The sequence below is a fragment of the Haliotis rufescens genome, unplaced genomic scaffold (genome assembly GCF_023055435.1).
Source record: "Haliotis rufescens isolate VD_foot unplaced genomic scaffold, xgHalRufe1.0.p SCAF_7, whole genome shotgun sequence".
Taxonomy (NCBI): Eukaryota; Metazoa; Mollusca; class Gastropoda; order Lepetellida; family Haliotidae; genus Haliotis; species Haliotis rufescens.
The window spans coordinates 16,205,611-16,225,620 of NW_025964361.1; the positions used below are offsets into that span (position 1 = coordinate 16,205,611).

General features: G+C 40.0%; 1 protein-coding gene across 3 annotated transcripts in view; it reads right to left on the reverse strand.

Moving 5' to 3' along the window:
- The window catches only part of LOC124123793 (glycine receptor subunit alpha-2-like), a 70,978-nt gene that overhangs the window by 40,476 nt on the left and 10,492 nt on the right, over positions 1-20,010 (reverse strand). The window contains exon 2 of one of the 3 annotated variants that reach the window (XM_046486967.2): positions 17,721-17,923. The exons of 1 other annotated variant lie outside the window; for it this stretch is intronic. The gene's annotated coding sequence lies outside the window, so the exon portion shown is untranslated. Of the gene's footprint in view, positions 1-12,342; positions 12,472-17,720; positions 17,924-20,010 lie in introns of those variants that run through there. One more of the 3 variants, XM_046486969.2, reaches the window with a different exon arrangement.

The following is a 20,010-nucleotide window of genomic DNA, read 5'->3' on the forward strand; positions in this document are numbered from 1 at the left end:
TCTCAAAACAGAAGAAAATGACACATAGTTAACCTTTTTTAAACAAGTACAATTTTCAAAATACAGTGTTCATTTTCACACATGATTTAACTCAAATGGTTCCTCCTGGGCCAATTGTATAGGGAATATGTCATTGGGTTCTTAATGTATTACAGCTTGAGCCAAACAGTGATCTTATTCCTCATGTGTATAAGGAAAAGTAACAGTCTCAGGCGATCATTAAAATGTAGTTTCGGTATTTACACGTACTAGGAACTGTTGGTATCCTAATTCCTTCACAGTACAAGTGACATATCAGAGCGTCAGTTAACTCATCGACACAACCGGGCCCCATGACATGACTACAGTAGGGACACAGGACACTAGTTGGTGACATGATCATAAACAGAGCCGTACTTCATGAAACAATTCTGCAACTGATCTTGAATGTAGGCTCTGCTTACTTCTATTTTTACAGGTGTCAATTCAAGGTTAGAATGACCTTATTTGAAAATGTGTACTTTCAAACAATTTGTAAAAATCGATTTGGATGATTGCGATTGAATCGACCTAATCTCTTACCAATGAAACGTATGAAATTGTGGCCCCATATACAGACACATGCCAGGGTGATGGAGCATTAGTGGCACATTGCTCATTAGTTCTTCAAGAAGTGCAGTCATACGAAGCTAGTGGGAATGCACTTAGACGAAGACACAGTAAAAGCTGGACTAATGACATGGGCTGAACCATTCATATTTAATGCATCTGTAAATACCCAAGCAGAAGCCTTGTAAGTAGCCCACGTTGTAACTGACTAGCTGCGCATATGAGGTATTGAGGACCTGTACATGGTCTCCTTAATTCTGGGTAGCACAGAGCTCGCAACACATGAACTATACGACATTTTCTATACGATGTATAATTTGGATACATGCTTAGATCTATAAATATAAATATGCATTGTCAATGCAACTAGCGGTGACAGTTATTTAAATGGACTACTGAAAGTCAGTGATGACACCAGGTGTTCGCGGAAAAGGTCAGCATGTCCTGCCCTACCGGTGAAAAATGTTCACCTTCTAGCGAATTAATGATTTGACGATATTGCGAATCAGTCCTGGCCTCGAAGCAATGAGCCTCGTGAATTTCCACAAAACCATAAATGTATATAATCAAATATGTGCAGGACATTCATAACACATCAATTATTAAAGGCTTTTACAAGAGAGAAATGTTGACTTCAATCACATGGGTATCATATATAATTATTAATATAAACCGCACAGTGCTTGTGATTCGTCTGTTCGAAGAAGTATAACGATATAAATCAGCGATGGGAAATATCAGTGCCATGTTAAAACACACCCACAGCTGCTTTTCTTGTCCCATCTTTTTACATTTGGTTCCAGTCATTCATAACAAACGAAAAAAACAATGCTCTATGATGTTTACTCTCCAGAGATTACTTCTCAGCCTCTTCTGTCTCGCCAGCTTCAGCTCCAGATACATTCTACAAGGACATGGATGTGTGAGTCGTAAAGCCAGTATTCGATTAATAAACTAGCCTCCAACGAAATAAATGTTATCGATCTATACCATCTATAATGAACGTTTGATTCCAGGCCATTATAGACTGTCTTTGTAAACATAACTGAACTCAAGTTACCCTTTATTAGAAATTCTTGGTTTCACTTCCCTTACTTCAATAACTGAACGGCTAACGAAACACTTTAGATGCTTTCGGGTCTACTTGCGAGAGCCACTATTCCCATTGAATTCCTCTCTCCAAATCTCTTAGGATTTAGTCCGATGACGTTATTTAATTTCACTTGATCTTGGTTATTTCAGGATAAGTATAGAACGGTTAACGTTACAAGGTTTATATTCAGTTTGTTAGTGCTCCCCAGAAGAAGAACAATAAATCGATGTTTCAAGACACCACCACATGTACTTATAATGAGATGATAAGATAAGAAATAGAGCAACGATGATATCCAAACAGTTTCTCGAAATGCCTTTACAAAAGAAAGTTTCTAAGAACAACGTTGATTTTGAAAAGATTGAGCCGAATTGTAATTAAAAAGTAGAATCGATGCCACTGTCATATTATAACCAAAGAAAGGCTATGGTTATCGGCTGAAGGTGAAAAAAATCAATTTATAGCACAGTCCATTCGACATCAGGAACAACATTCTAATTGGACTGAAGAAGATGCACAGAAGAATAGTACATTTTAAAAGGAAACGAGCATAAATTTGTGTACGACATAACAACGACACCTGTGAACCACTTAGCTTATACATACATGCTACTTACATTAGAATATTTACGTGCATGTGGGTGAGTGAGTAAATGAATGAGTGAGTGTGGTTTTACCCCCTGTTTAGCAATATTTCAACAGTATCACGGTAGGGGACAAAAACATGTGGGAATCGAACCCAGGGTCTTCGCCGTATCGAGCGTGTCCTTGATATACAGCGGGGTTGAGTCTTTTACATTGGAAGGTTGGTTGGACATGAAAAACACGGCTTGTATAATCAACGCTGTACACAGCAATATTACAAATAGTCTCGGCCAGATAAACCATAGCTTTTACAAGCAACGTCACTGAGACCACCCGACCCAATTTAGTGTCTCAAGGACCATTTTACCCGAGGCTGAACGCTGACTATGTTTAAGACTGTACTAGTACTTGTTCAAAATCAAGGAGAATGGTAAGTACAGTCACTATGGTAAGTTCGTCGACTGTATCTTTCAGTGTACACATGTATCAGGTACATTATTTGCTAGGATCTGCTGACGGAGCCACACCAAAGGCTTATTTTCAGTAGATGCTACGTTCTGTCTACACAGCAGTTCTCATTCATCCAGCTATGCTACCTTGCACTGATCAGGTTCAAGATATAGTCTTTTGTCTTGCAGCCGTTTCGAGAGACAGTACTCTTGTTCTTTGTTTTGAAGGGATTCAAGTGTAACAATATTGTTTGAAGCCAATTTATTCAATCAAAACATAGTTACATAAAACTTATACATTTATTATCATATAGAAGATGTGCATATCTAGTTTATAGCAAATTCACTTGATGTCTAACTGAGGCGGGACACTCCCTTTAAAAACAAGTTTTTTCATCTCACTCAAACCTGCTGTGGCCGTCTTCTCACATATCACTTCAGACGATCTGAGATGCGAGGACGCCACTTCAGTGAGGGACAATTGACACCAAGGGCGGAATCACTCATAATATGGTGAAACTGTAAACACACCAAGTCAATTGCTGTGTAATGAACCTTTTATAAAGAAGTCGAACAAATTGAATTGGGGAAGGAAGGGCATTATCAAATTGATGCCTTCCAAAAGGAGACCAGCTGTATAATTGCATCAGTTCGATACGATGGAGCCAAGCTGATAGACACAAGTTAACGTGATGTGTTGTTTATATCACGTCAGTCAGTGTGGTCTTGTAGGAAAGATACTTGTCATGATTTAACTATTCATAAATTGTCGCCTGGTCATGCCGAATTCTTAGAAAAAAAACGAATGTAATAATCACTGTAGTTAAAAAAACTCAAAAGAAAGATGCATTAAGTAAAATGTATTGAATAGATCAAACTTTCAACGAAATCGACATTTAAAATGACAGTTGCCCGAATTGAGGACGGGTAGCAAAAACAAGCTTTTAACGTAATGGACAAGGACACACACATCTAAAATCGCTCAAATTCAATGACACGTCTCATTGATAGCATGTATGACCACCGCCTGCTAAAAGACACGCAAAACTCTCCGGCACACAGAAAGTCCATCGTCTGAAGACGTCACGTGGGAGACATCGCCATTCTTCTTGGAGGGCCTGAATCAGTTCTTCTCGGGTGGCTGGAGGATGTGGTCGCTGTCGAACACGACGATCCATGACATCCAAGATGTGTACTGTGGGGGACATGTCTGGGGAGCGTGCCATGTCTTTAGATGAGTTATGTTTGTCTAACTGTGTGTTGATATTATATGTTCAGGACAGTTTGAACCCTGACAAAAATGGATTCATGGTGCAGTTTAACAAGCAACAACTGTTTTGAACAAAGGGCTACACTAACAAGCAACAACTGTTTTGAGCAAAGGGCTACACTAACAAGCAGCAACTGTTTTGAACAAAGGGCTACACTAACAAGCAACAACTGTTTTGGCAACGGGCTACATTAACAAGCAACAACCGTTTTGGGCAACGGGCTACACTAACAAGCAACAACTGCTTTGGGCAACGGGCTACACTAACAAGCAACAACTGTTTTGAGCAAAGGGCTACACTAACAAGCAACAACTGTTTTGGGCAACGGGCTACACTTTGACTGAATGTTGGAGACGAAGTTTAGGTTGTTGTAGTTTATTGAAAATCGTTTTAATTATCCCCCGCCGGGCCAGAATGGCCGAAGGGGGATTATGTCGTGGGGGAGTCCGTCCGTCGGTCCGTCTGTCCGTCCCACAGAGGGTACTAAGCTTGTGAAATCAACTCCTCCTACAGTTTCCAGAGAATATCCCTGAAACTCTACACACAAGATGTCAACATGTTGATGATACGCATATCGCAGACCCGTTTCATTTCGACTAATTGTGACAGAGTTACTGCCCCTGTTTCACGGAGCTTCATTTGCCTAATTGTGAGAGAGGTACTAGGCTTGTGAAATCAACTCCTCCTCCAGCTTTTAGAGAATATCCCTGACACTCTACACACAAGATGTCGAAATGTTGATAATACGCATATCGCAGTCCCGTTTCATTTCGACTAATTGTGACAGAGTTACTGCCCCTGTTTCACAAAGCTTCATTTGCCTAATTGTGAGAGAGGTACTAGGCTTGTGAAATCAACTCCTCCTCCAGCTTTCAGAGAATATCCCTGACACTCTACACACAAGATGTCGACATGTTGATGATACGCATATCGCAGTCCCGTTTCATTTCGACTAATTGTGACAGAGTTACTGCCCCTGTTTCACAAAGCTTCATTTGCCTAATTGTGAGAGAGGGTACTAAGCTTGTGTTACTGCCCCTGTTTTACGGAGCTTCATGAAATCTACTCCTCCTTCAGTTTCCAGAGTATATCACAATATCTAACTGTAACTATAACTATAGTTAGTTTCCTTGTATAAGGCTTTTGTGGGTGAGCTACATCCTTATGGCATTAGCATTCAGTCTGGATTACTAACAACAAAATGTTCTGAACAATGTGTTTCAAATGCAGTGCCATCTACTGTTGTTATTTCATAAAATACAAAGAAAATATGAACTCGTTAAAAGAATTCATGCGGGGGATGTTGTGCTTCTCAGAGCACTCTTGTTGTAACTTTGTTAGGGTTAGTATGTGCACTTGTGTGCAAGTGTCAAGTATTGTTATAATCAGCCAGCCCTTGCTGCCAGAAGCCGTTTCAGGCTATTTTCCCAGGGGTTGGTGACAGCAATAGTATAATGCTGCAGCTAAGACTTAAAAGTTAATTGTCTTGTGTTGAGTCTTAGAGTTCGTGACCTGATCAACCGCATGATAAGCATCCCACCAAGAATTTCAGATATAGAGTTGGACGAATGAGTGTGAAAAATGAGAGCAGGGAATTTTGAGATATGAAAGAAGTAGGACATGTTTCTAAGAGAGTTTAAAAGGATTGTGTTTAGGGAATAGAGGACATGGTCCAAGCCACTGTGCAAGTTACTGTCCGAGCCAGTGTACAAGTTACTGTACTAAGTTACTATCCTGCAACTGTCCTGCTGTCGTCTTGCAAGTGTGCTGCAGCTGTTCATTATATTACGACTTATTCTTGGAATGTGTGATATATTAGAGAGAGAGAGGGAGAGAGAGAGAGAGAGAGAGAGAGAGAGAGAGAGAGAGAGAGAGAGGGAGAGAGAGAGGTGTGTTTGGGAATAGCGAGCAAAATACACAGTGTTTATTCCTAATACAGGATTTTTTACAACCCCCAAGCACACAAGCGTGATAAGCTCTTTATCATAAAATGTCATTCTTTAATTCTATGCTTGAAAATCGCTTTCCCTCTCTCACAAACATTACCGAGACATTGCGAGTTTTCCTGGAATGCGCGCATTAATATTTATTACGCCACAGGGTAAGTGATGTGTCAGTCGGTCAGTAACAGTAGCCAATATAGCTCCAACTAAAATTTGTTTCTTATACAGTGGCGAAGCAACATATACGCAAAACAACAATTGTTTTACTTGCCTTTCGCGGCAATCCATCGGTCTGTCCGAAAGAGTAACTGCCCTTTGTCAAAGGGAAGCTACACTAACCCTAGTCTATGAGACGACACGGCAACGTTTAGACGTTGTTGGCAGTCTGTCCTGTCATAACGTTAAGTGCACCCTTATGTACACACAGCGACAAAACGAAACAAGGTAACAATTCAAACATATTTCGGCCAAATCCAACTATTTTGATTTGTGGAAAAGGTTTGAAGCCGCAGAGGTCGAAAAGCACAGATATGGCTACTGATTCCACTTGGCTAGGCCTGGCGCCCTCGCAAAATTGTTTCGAAATTTATATCTCCAAAGTTGCCAAAAGTTATTAAGTGCCTTAGCTACATCACAGTTAGACACCGATTTTCAGTATATCAGACTGTTCTTTCGACAATGAAAGCAATTATCCCTTTGGTTTATCCAGGTTCCCGATGGTTAATTCTGACTCGATCGCCGAAAGACAAAGGCGACGCCATGTTTGTTTGTAAACACTGAAGGTAGTCCCTACTTGACCTTTGATATTTGCATCTCTTTCCGCATATGACCCCAACGGATATCGCTTTTATCCGTTGGCTTTATCCTGCCGAGAAACCTACCCATTATACGATAAATACATATATGTATAATGATATCTTATCCTTGTGACAGATCATCAATATTTCCAATCTCATTAAAATCAAATCTTAGTTCTCGCTATCGCTAAACAAGGATCTGAGGACATCCCAGTAGGGGTCACGTCAGAACGACCTTTAATCCGACCAATCAGAGCGTCGCTTACCAGATCATGAAAGTGACAGTCGGAATGTGATTTCTAATCATGCATCCTCGAAAACTTAAACATGGGATATTCCGAACGATAGGTACGGGTTTAACGACTGAATCCATACAATCTAGACCATCTATTAGCATCATTCACTGAAAATTGTTCAGTTTTGTCAACAAAAAATTCACATTTTCTGAAAAATAAATCTCTCGAAAAAATCATTACAATCATAGACAATTGGTAAGTGTCCTGTCCGTCTTAATGAAAATGTATGTCCTTAGGGTAAGTGTAAATAATTCAAGACGCAGATGAGGGTAGTATCTTAATCATTCTAACATAGCTAGAAAATACACGGGGGCTGCATTGCAATCTCATTAATATCAGATCTAAGTTCTCGCTGCCGCTAAACAAAGATCTGAGGACATCTCATTACGGGTCACGTCAGAACGACCTTTCGCGAACTTCGACCGATCACTGAAACAACTAACAAGAAGTCGACATCAGCCAATTAGAAAGCACATGTCTCTAGCTTTACGGCACTGGTTTCAACCTGGCGACTTCCATTTCAAACAACGCTTGAAAAATATGTTGACAAAGTTCTCGATTAAAATTTTGAAAACTAAACAAACAAACATTCCGGAATGTCTAATTTATAGTTGCGATTGTATGGCAGTGCTTCCCACGGACTGTGTAACGCCTCCTCTGTTCAAATGTTTATTCAACCGGGTCGGTAGACGATAATCTTGACGGAATCAGTCGTATGGGCCGTAACTGTCGTTCGGAGTACCCCGTGTTAACTTTTTCGAGGTTGCATGATTAGAAAACACATTCCGACTGTCACTTTCATGATCTGCTCAGCTTGGTTCCTTATTTAGGTATGCCATATTTACGCCAGCGCAGCATACCCAGGGAACCAGGCTGCGGTAAGCGACGCTTTGATTGGTCGGATGAAAGGTCGTAGTGACGTCACCCGTAATGGGATGCCTTCAGACCTCTGTTTAGCGATCTAAGATCTGATTTTTATTAGATTTGCTGCATTGTAAAAGAAATACCGAATCTACGTACCAACAACAAATAAAACACAAATATGAATTGTATGACGTCAATGTACGAAACATACTTTATATATAATTTCTGTCACAACATGTTGCAGAACAAATGCGATAATGCACTTTCAAAATCGTGCGCTTTACAATTAAAGCGTCAATCGTTATAAAATCTCTAAAATCAGAGTCCAGGGTACAATTCCGACTAAAGAATACGCATGTATGTGGTTTTGAATCACTACCAAATAGTGATGATACCAGGTGTTCATTGGTGGCAGCTTTCACAATAATTAATACTAACAATAATAATCTAAAGCGACAAAACACTTTCCATATCCAATAGAATTCGATGCATAAAGCAGAGTGTATTGTCCAATTCCGACTATATCATGAGCATGTGTTTATGAAATCACTATCAAATAGTAATGATACCAGGTATTAGCGAAAAGGTGAGCATATCCTGGGTGGCACCCGTCACAAACACATGCAAAGGCAAGTCAATTGTTCACCTGAACATACATATAAAACCATAAAACCCTATGGAAGCCCTACCGAATCCTTAAATGTTGTAAACCCTGATCAAACAACCTTTGAGCACGAATCGTATGGTGCTATCTGAAAGCTTCGTAAAATTGTACCTCGAAAGTTGTAGACACCAAAGACTAGAGCTGGGATATGATCGCCATAAAGGGAAAGCTGAGCCATCCCCTTGTCACACAATCTTGTGAAGTGCTTTTTGTCACTCTGAATCTGTCTGTATAAATCTAAATATGAACCAGATGAGGCTGTTTCAGGGGTCTGTTATAGTTTTAGGTGAGTAGTTCAGTGGAAGGGAATTGGTGTTTGACCATCATTAAGATATTTCATCATCGATGTACCTGAAGCTTAAGTTAAACTTCTTGGTCAAATTCCCTTGTTTTAAGTAAATGTCAAAGATAAGATTTATGGAAGGACAACTTCGTTATTACAATCGTAATAAAAAAAATGTTCGTCCATAAATCTTATCTTTACTTAGTACTCCAACTTATAAATGCCTATCAAAGAAGTTCCCTTGTTTTGTTGTTGCCAATCCGAGCAGAAAGTCCAGTTCATATGCAAAAGGAAACGGGATCAGCCAGAAGGGGAGCACATTTGGTGCTCATGGTGCCCGGATACCGACCTCTTGTACAAATCTCTTATCCTCAAATTTCTCACGGATATGATCAATGAAGCATTTCACTAAGTGTTATCTCCGTAAATTTCCGATTTCGACAATTGTGTCCTAAACCTTTGAGGATAGAGCTGTAACTATACTAAAGGCCACCACGTGTAGTAACAAATGTCCCAGGGATCAAGAAATGAAGTTTTCCCTTAAGTGTGTCGTGTTGGGTAGGGATAGTTGAAAATCACATGAAGCAGTCGGACCAGCAAGATGAATCTTTAAAGTTCTGCGGTTCTGTCGGAATTCCCGGTGTTTCAACATGTGATATTAGTAAATCCACATCTCTGGTAGCATCAAACTGTTTGCGATATGTATTGTATATCCATCGAAACCGAGTTCTATTTGGTGTGTGTCAAGAGCGTACCCTTGCCCCACTACCTTTCACAATAGAACAAACTTAAGGTTACATTTCAAAATTGAAACATGTGAACCGTGGTCAGTGGTGCGTAATGTACACGACATGCTTACGGTGTCGTATTTTACCCAGACAGCACCACCAAAACTAATTGCAAAATTTACTCATCAAGGATGTGTTTCACACATGCTTTACTTTAACTATTGGCGACTTTTTGAGAAAATGTATCCCCTTTCTCACAATTATGGGCGATACGTACGGAGTTGCTAGTGAGGCCAAATGTAACTATCGGGACAACAATCCGGGAATAAACATAAACGAAACGATGACAGCACATTCCTGATCTAATGCACATGCACAAAATGTTGCCTTGTCGTAATATTTGATTACGTGTCTCTCACCCCGAACCAGTCTCACAGCGCCCATAGCATTTATATTATTATATTAGAACAACGTAACTAGGCATTACTGACAAAGTATCACCAATTATGACATTTTCCTTCAGTAAAAGCACCGACAGGATGTACAAAATGATAAGAGTCATTGACCAGATTCTCAGCACGTCATTAAATGTTCAAGACATTTTCATTTTTCCATCTACGACTTCTTCTCGAGATTCTAAATAGGCCACTGCTAAAAATAGAGATGTCATCAGTTGTTGTTCCATCTATAGCGGGACTATAATACATCTGTGTCATAAGATCGATCGGCAAGCTTCAGAGTTTTAACTTCACAGCATATAACCTTAACACAATCGCAATAGTTTAAACTGCGTTACTTCCTATTTCTGAAATGTGATATCAATGGCTTCCACGTTATGGTATCAGTTATACTATCAGTTAACTTCAGGACATCTTGTAACACACAGTTTCAGGCCAACAGCTGCCACCACTGTAATTAATGGAACCCACGTGTAATTTATGTAATTCACATGTTTTGAAAACAACATCCATGAATACATACAGACTTTCATCCCTTATATTCGCGGCGTAAGCATCATTTGGTTTCCATTAGTTAGGACCTAAGGACATGGTTTGTTTCTTCGTGGTTTGCTACACACAGCCTGAATACCTTATATATTCCGGCAAAGAATGCTGACAAATATTCAATCGATTTAGTGGAGGACACCTACATTATGCTGCAAAGGCCTGAACAGTCCGATACCCTCACGAGTGCAGCATATAAACACTATATGAAAACTTAATGAGACACTTATCAGCCAGCTAGTGATTCACAAACAGGGACATTTACACCACGGTAAGAAGTAGGCAGGCATCATATGCCGTCTCCTGGGGAATGCAATACACTTGCTGCTGTCTGAGTTCAAGCGTTTCTATTGAAATATTTACCAGAACAGATCAGAAATTACACACAGGCCGGGGTACTCGGCATATCAGGTACACAGGTACACAGGTACACGGGTACACAGGTACAAACAACATATACATGGAAATATGGCGCGATGGTTTATGAGATTTTACAGTTTCATGATGAGTTTTTTTCAAAACTTTCATTTCAACAATTAAACAGTTCCTTAAATTCAAGCATATTTGGGGTTTTAACATATGAATTTGATCAAATATTTTTCGTTGGTGATTTTAAAACTGAGAGTGAGTATGATTTTAGCAATATTCCAACAACATCACGGCTGGGACATCAGAAATAAGGTTTACACATTGTACCCTCGTGGGGAATCGAACCCGGGCCTTCGGCGTAACAAGCGAAAGCTTTAACCACTAGGCTATCCCTCCACCCGTTTGAAACTGGACAAAGAATAATATAACGGAATTCATCAGCAACATCTCTCATGTTGCAGAGTTTAAACGTTCGTTCATTGACGGGAATTTTGTGCCACCTACCTAATTCAATGATAAATGATGGCACGAGGTTTAAAACAAAAACTAACAGGCGAAGAGATCTAAGTTCATGATATCAATCACTGGATTGTCTAGTTCAGACTGGATTATTTACAGACCGCCGTCATATAGCTGGAATATTGCCGAGTGCGGTATTAAAAAACCCAACAAGCATGCAAAAGATATTAAAAAGCGACTTTGTGTGGGAGGAAAGCCGTAATGGGAGTTTAAGTGCCTAAAATATGCTCAGACCAACGCTAAACCAAGCAAGCGTTATAGGGTTATATGTAGACCGTGCTATGAGATCACCTGTTTAAATGTCCTTATCACACCCTCTGGTATGGAGAGAGTTCAATAAGTACAAATGTTGTTTATTGCACTGTATGATAAAAAATAGGTAATCGATACAAACATGCATTGCATACAATGTTACGTTCAATGATGAGCCTCAACAGAACATAAGGCCTCACGTGTAAAGGTCACAGGATAGTGACATTTGTAAAGGCCGTGACAAACGAGCACCCTTGCTATTGACGACTAATATGTTACTGCAGCCGGGAGGAAGTGGGATGGAAGACATTTAGCAAGATCATTAAATAATGCTAAAGGTGTAGGTTTCAGACAATTGGAACGAACTTAGAACGATATGATATTGTCTTTGTGAAAAACGTTCAAATAACAAGTCATCACATCGTGCCATCCACATGTCGACACAAATGCTAAAACCACGTTGATTTAAAGCAGCCATCCTCCGTGGAAAAACATTGATCGATGTTGAACGGTGTATGCTGTTCAGCTGGTAAAAGACACATTCTCATTCCACATTTCTTTTAGAATGAGATGATATAATATGGCTTCAATAAGAACTACTCATAAAGGTTCATCCTTCTACAATCTCTACTCTTACCTGAACCCTCGAGCTGTCAATAGCGCAGAGATTCACAGCCCGGTAGCAATCGGATGCTGATTTGCAAACAACTCCATCGACAGTTTCCAGCATCCTGTCCCCATTGAGTTGTGCTACTGAACCGTGGTCATTGCGGTCGATCACTAGCAAGGGTATGAGAGAAGCGACAGATAAGAGGCCACTTCCTCCGTGGTGATTGGACATGGTACGTAGCTGACGTGTGTTTGAGTGGAGTTATTGGAGTCAGTAAAGAGAAATGATTTCACAGAGCTTGCCTGATATGGAATAACATGACAGTGTGCTATACCATGTAGCATGATACATTACAGAGTACCAACCTATACCCTCAAAGGCAGTAGGAACCACTATCACTTCTATACTAAATACTGCGCGTGTTTGCAGACATTTAGAAATCAGAATAATTATTCATTGTTGTGAACCTCAAACAAAGGTTTGTTTGGATACCCAGGAACCCGCTGAAGATCATGTACCCAACTAATTTATACAAATAGTACATGTGTTAATGATGTCCAATTTATTGCTTGGAATACAAGCTTGTGATATATTGATTGTTTTTGAAATCTACAAGATATTTGCATAGTCTTTAGTAATGGGGGCACCGGTGGCCCAGTCACTTATAATTGTGGATTCGAATCCCGATTCGCCTCGATTATGTTTCTAAGTCTGTCAGCACCATACCCATGCTCGTTGGTTTCACCATAGTGATAAACGTCTGAGACCTGCATCACTTAGGGCTTTCCTCCTACATTAAGCGGATACCCCGTGATATATCTGGAACACTGCTGAAAGAGGCGTTGAACCCAACTAAACTAAATGCATTCGCTTTTAAAGCTACTTCTACCTAGTTCTCACGGCTTAAAGCCGACGGGAGTCGCAGAACAGTCAATCTTTGTAGTCATACTTATGTGTGTATTGGCTGATTGAACATCATCGTACCTTGACGTCGTTGGCGGTTTCTTATGTAATCTGAAAGTGGTTTATGCAAACTATTTTTCTGACCGTGGCGTAAAACATCCATTTACTCACTCATTTGAAGCTGCGATAGAATACCATTAAAATGTACAAAGTGGAGCCGACAGCTAGCCCCGACAGCTAGCGCAGTGTGAGAACCAGGCTATATCATGAATAATGCAATTGTTAAGTGTTCAGTAAAACAACACATTAGCTTTCTGTAATGGTTGTTCTCGTTCGTTTGGGAGTGTCCGGGGATATCTGGCTAATAAACAACTTCTAAGGTTGATGGGCGACATTATGAGCCCCAAGAGGACAACAAAAGATGTGTGTGTATGTGTGAGAGTGCCGACGTCTAATGGGGTACACTCATACTTTCAAATACGTCGTTTATATACGGGGAGATGATGTGGTTACACCGAAGTCAACAACATGTATGTTTTCTATTTTGTGACATAGCCTACTCTCCTGCATATGAATAAACCTGCTTCCTTTTTGTATGGCAGTATGCTGTGGTACTTGCCTTGGAATCTGTTTATAAATTCGTAATTTCCTAGATCCCAGTCTAGTCTGTTGTGTTTTTCATATGATACCATATATCACTGCCAGTGATTCTAGTGTAGAGTGTCTGGATAGTCTGCTAAGAATGGGTCCCAACCTGTGCTCGTCAAAGGAGACTAATTAATTGATCGGGTGGTCAGGTTCTGTCACTTGTTTGATTGCATCTCATCCTAACCTCCCAGAGTGGGACAGTCTATTCTGATCTCCTTATGTCATACATACTTCACACATCACAGTCTATTCTGATATGCTTTTCGTGTCGTATGGGCGGTGGGGTTGCCTGGTGGTTATAGCGATCGCTCGTCACGCCGAAGGCCCAGGTTCGATTCCCAAAAGGGTACAATGTGTGAAGCCCATTTCTGGTGTTCCCCGCCGTGATATTGCTAGAAGATTGCTACAAGCGGCGTACAACCATTCTCAATCTCATGTCGTAACATACATCACATACCACAGTCTCTTCTGACGTGTTCCTCATGTCGTAACATACATCACATACCACAGTCTCTTCTGACGTGTTCCTTGTGTCGTAACATACATCACATACCACAGTCTCTTCTGACGTGTTCCTCATGTCGTAACATACATCACATACCACAGTCTCTTCTGACGTGTTCCTCGTGTCGTAACATACATCACATACCACAGTCTCTTCTGACGTGTTCCTCATGTCGTAACATACATCACATACCACAGTCTCTTCTGACGTGTTCCTCGTGTCGTAACATACATCACATACCACAGTCTCTTCTGACGTGTTCCTCGTGTCGTAACATACATCACACACCACAGTCTCTTCTGATCTGTTCCTCACGTCGTAGCATACTTCACACATCACAGTCTCTTCTGATCTGCTCCTCATGTCGTAGCATACTTCACACATCACAGTCTCTTCTGATCTGCTTATCATGTCGTACCACACTTCACATACCACAGTCTCTTCTGATCTGCTTATCATGTCGTAGCATACTTCACACATCACAGTCTCTTCTGATCTGCTTATCATGTCGTAGCATACTTCACACATCACAGTCTCTTCTGATCTGCTCCTCATGTCGTAACATACTTCACACATCACAGTCTCTTCTTATCTGTTCCTCATGTCGTAACATACTTCACACATCACAGTCTCTTCTGATCTGCTCCTCATGTCGTAGCATACTTCACACATCACAGTCTCTTCTGATCTGCTCCTCATGTCGTAACATACTTCACACATCAAAGTCTCTTCTGATCTGCTTATCATGTCGTAGCATACTTCACACATCACAGTCTCTTCTGATCTGTTCCTCACGTCGTAGCATACTTCACACATCACAGTCTCTTCTGATCTGCTCCTCATGTCGTAGCATACTTCACACATCACAGTCTCTTCTGATCTGCTTATCATGTCGTAACATACTTCACACATCACAGTCTCTTCTGTTCTGCTTATCATGTCGTAGCATACTTCACACATCACAGTCTCTTCTGATCTGCTCCTCGTGTCGTAACATACTTCACACATCACAGTCTCTTCTGATCTGCTTATCATGTCGTAACACACTTCACACATCACAGTCTCTTCTGATCTGCTTATCATGTCGTAGCATACTTCACACATCACAGTCTCTTCTGATCTGCTTATCATGTCGTAACATACTTCACACACCACAGTCTCTTCTGATCTGCTTATCATGTCGTAGCATACTTCACGCATCACAGTTTCTTCTGAAATGCTTGTCATGTCGTAGGGGCAGTGGGGTAGCCTAGTGGTTAATGCGTACGCCGAAGCCTATTATTTGGTGATCCGGCCGTGATATTGCTTCAATGTTGCTAAAAGCGCCGTAAACCATACTCGCTCACTCACTCTCATGGCTTAACATACCTTATACATCAGAGTCCATTCTGATTGGCTTCTCATATCAAAACATACTTCATACATTGCAGGCTATTCTGATCTGCTTCTCATGTCGACGGTAATCCTTAATACCGAATACAGATGAACAGTATAACGCTTAATAATGTTATGCAGATCTTACTTATCCAGCTATCATCGTAGAAGGACAAGTTAGATCCAATATTTTCCCTCCTGTGAAAACTCTCTATTCTTTCTCTGACAAAGGTTGCAACTAACTTCGCCGAGTCGCGTGCATTAAAATATACGTACCAGTGAACGAATGTGTAAACCGAGAACATGATACTATATGTCAACACAAGTACGTTGGTGTAAGTACATGCAATGGATCTACACACAATCACAAGTAAATCCTTAAACACTAACAACCATGTGTAACATTAGGCGATCTGCAGATACTGTAGGTGGTATTTTCAGGTGGTTTTGTGACCATTGAGTGTAACAGCATCACATTTCGAAAACCAATCAAGTAAACATGGCTATTTCAAAAACAGGTAAAACAGGTAAAACAGGTAAAACGGGTAAACAGTAATGCTCGAGAAGCTTAATAGTTTACATGCACATGTTGTTCCTCACAACAAAACGAGAAAAACAGTTCGTGGTTCCTGTCATTTTTGATACTGTGTGCGACATGTATTTATTACAAATGGAACATCCTCTTTCAGAAGAATCGCCGAGAATAGCTTAGTTATTCACATTCCATCACTACGCGTCTTGCTGTCTTCATGCTGCTTGTCATCACAAACATGAAAATGTGAGTCGTCTGCAATGTATTAAGCGATCCTTGTTTATTCACACTATAGGATATTTACCACCCCAAAACAATCGAGATTCCTTTATCATATAAATCATTCATCATAAATCAATAATATTAAAGCATAAAATAATCTCCATCAGTAAGATTTCCAGGCAATCCATAGGTCCGCCAGCTGGAGTAATTGCTGTCGTCAAAATGAAGCAAGGTAAAATGGTAAAATTGTGTGTGTGTGTGTGTGTGTGTGTGTGTGTGTGTGTGTGTGTGGGTGTGGGTGTGTGGGTGTGTGGGTGTGTGGGTGTGGGTGTGTGTGTGTGTCTAAAAATTAAAATGGCTTGCGAGAATATAAATTTGTGGCAGACAATTTTCTTTTTTCTTTGTTAATTGTTCATTTGTCTTGTGAAGTTGTGAAGTTGTGAAGTTATTTTCTGATTTAACAATTTTGATCTGTATGTACCGATTTCTGGGTTCACCTTAGCGTTTTGATGCTGGAGTCAACAGGTTACACTGTTACTTGGATAGCAATGAGCCCAGTATTTGTCTAAATCCCAAATTGCTAATTCTGACTCTATAGCCGACAGACAAGCGCGACGCCATGTTTGTAAACACTGAAAGTAGTACCTACCTGGCTTGTTATATATTCATATTTATCCCGAAAATTAACCCAACAGATACCGTATTTATCCATTAGCTTTATCCTGTCGGGAAATATTCTCATAATATATATATGTTTGATATGTTTACCGTGCTAATTGATAGTATACTAGTTCTGCGTGTCAAGACGCTATTCGTTTGTATGGTAGCCGGATTCCTGACCTCAATATCGATAATTGGATCACTTTGTCCTCTGTGCGTTATCCACATAGGAATTAACATATATGAATTTTGCTGAAATAATATGACTGTATTAGGGAGTGTAGAGATCTTCGCTGGTATACAGTATGACATATTTAAAGAAACATTGTTAAGATTTTAGTATTGACACATAAAGATATTCATAATAAGCATAGCGTATGAACAAGAAAACATAAGTCACCGATACATTCTTGAAACAGGCAGATTTAGGAGTCCAGACGAAGGTTTCATTAGACTGTTGCAAATGAGAATATAAAACAGCACAGTATATGTTATAGCGATCTTTCAAATATCCACATAAATACTCGACATCTAAGAGTGTTAAACTGCCCCGAATCCTACCTTTAACCGAGCTTGCCAAACTCTCAGACGTGCAGCTTCTTTATGTGTGTCGATCCAGCTTTACAGTACTGCATTGCGTTGCTGTATTGACGACTAGTAGGTGCGCTTGACTGCAATCTCATAACGCTCTGTTATTATCAGCAGTTTGAAGATGCGCAGACACTTGATTAGATACTATGCGAGCCAACGAGGGTTTGGGGTTCCTTAAACATGTGGAAGACGAGAAACAAATGAAGAAATCGATTTTACAGGACATTAATCGTTATTTGTTTTTCTTCCACACATCATTTTAAGAATTAAATGTTAGAAGCATTAAGATCAATACAACTCCAACTATCTATTCTATCACCAACGTTGCGACATCCTATGCTGAAATGGTTCGCGTAACGGATCTCACTGAGTCTAATTTTTTAACGGGCATGCATCATTAAGTTGCTCAAACATGCTACCGCATCACATGTCCTGACATGCACAGTAATTTTACAATATGTGTTTTGTACGACGGCTTTGTCGTTTTGCCTATATGGAAATAAGTATTCAAAGTCAGTTTTACGAAGCATCAATTCATCGATGATTATTTCTTAATTTATAGAGTTCCTATCAAAAGGCACCGAGTCTTTCCGGATAAAGTTAATAATTAAGCCCTACCATCTTGAAAGAATAACACGAGAAACATAAATATTCTGGGTAGATTAAGCAAGGCGCCTTAGAAGGGCCAAGGGACACACTACACTTAGAACTATTATCACATGCTGGACTTCCCTTCTGCGTGTCAGTGCCATGTTTTTTCTATCCAGTCTGCGTCATGAAAGACACAATAAAAAAACGTTTGTTACCGGGAAGGGGCAATGAGTGTCTACGTAACGGTGCCTGGGGAGTATGCCTTATTACACGCACATATTCATCCTGTTCGCAGCGCATTACAGTCATCTGAATATGTCTCAACATTTATGTCCGCATATGATAGTTCACTAAAATAGCCGAGTGCTTGAATGTGAGTGTAAACAAAAACATATTTGACTCGTTACCACGTTAACGTGTGTAACATGACCGTACATCTCTCAGCGTGCATGATAGAAAGTATACTAAACATCACTTTAAGAGCAATGTTAAAACTCTGTGGTTTCATGTTTACAGGAATATATTTACATCAATATCCTTACTTCTGGATGTATAACACAGTTGTTTGCTCAGCTGGATTCATACAGTAAACATGAATCCTTAAACATGAATTAATATTCTGTTGTACGCAGTCACTGGGGAATAACAATATCTTGAATAATCCTAGACAAGAGTATTTTGCTTGTATATATATTCTCTTTTAATAAGCATATGTGGTGTTTGTAAAATAAGTATGATATTAGAAGTGAGTGAGTGAATATGGCGTACGCAGCTTTTAGCAATATTCCAGCAATATCACGGCGGGGGACACCAGAAATGGGCTTCACACATTGTATCCATGTGGGGAATGGAACTCGGGCCTTCGGCGTGTCAAGTGAACGCTTTAACCACCAGGCTATCCCATCGCCCCCATTATAATGGTATCTCCAAGATTAATGTTTGCGTGCAACTGTTGTTTAGGAATACCACCTAGGGTTGTTAATACCATGCTGGGACTGATCTAAATAAACTGTCGTGTGCCTTCAACGTTATGTAAACTCCTGGAGCTTGATAGAGAATGGGTTCCCTATACAGGCGAACATTTAGACAAGTTGAAAGAATTGTTGATCGAATGTTTACCTCAGCTAGATGGAGAATCCTCAGAAAGCGAATGTTTTCATGTCGGTATAGCATTCTTTCATTACGCATGTAAGTAAATGTTTATGATTCACCAAGGTTTGTTCCTATGGAAATGAAGTTTCCTTGTTGTAGTCACATATCTGCTGTGCTTGATTACACTAAGGAAAATTAAACGGCACACCATTCTTCGCCAAACCTTCTCAAATACCATGTCTTTATAGCTTATACACTGTTAAACCTTCCATACTTGGACATAACATAGGAGATGGGCGCCATTTGCACCCTATAAAATAATGTCAATGTGACAAAACCATTCTAAACCGATAATATGTACGTATATAAAGTACGTGTGGTTCCTAGATACGTTCTCAACTGAAACAACGATGTATTGTTATATTACCACTGGCAGGATCGAATCAATGCAAGCCAGCATATTGCATACACTAGTTCTCAGTATTTAGAACTACATGATTCATGTTAAATGTTTAATTGTGCTTTGCTAGCTTTTAACCTAACAAAATGTCACTTCGGGTGTCTATCCTAAATCATG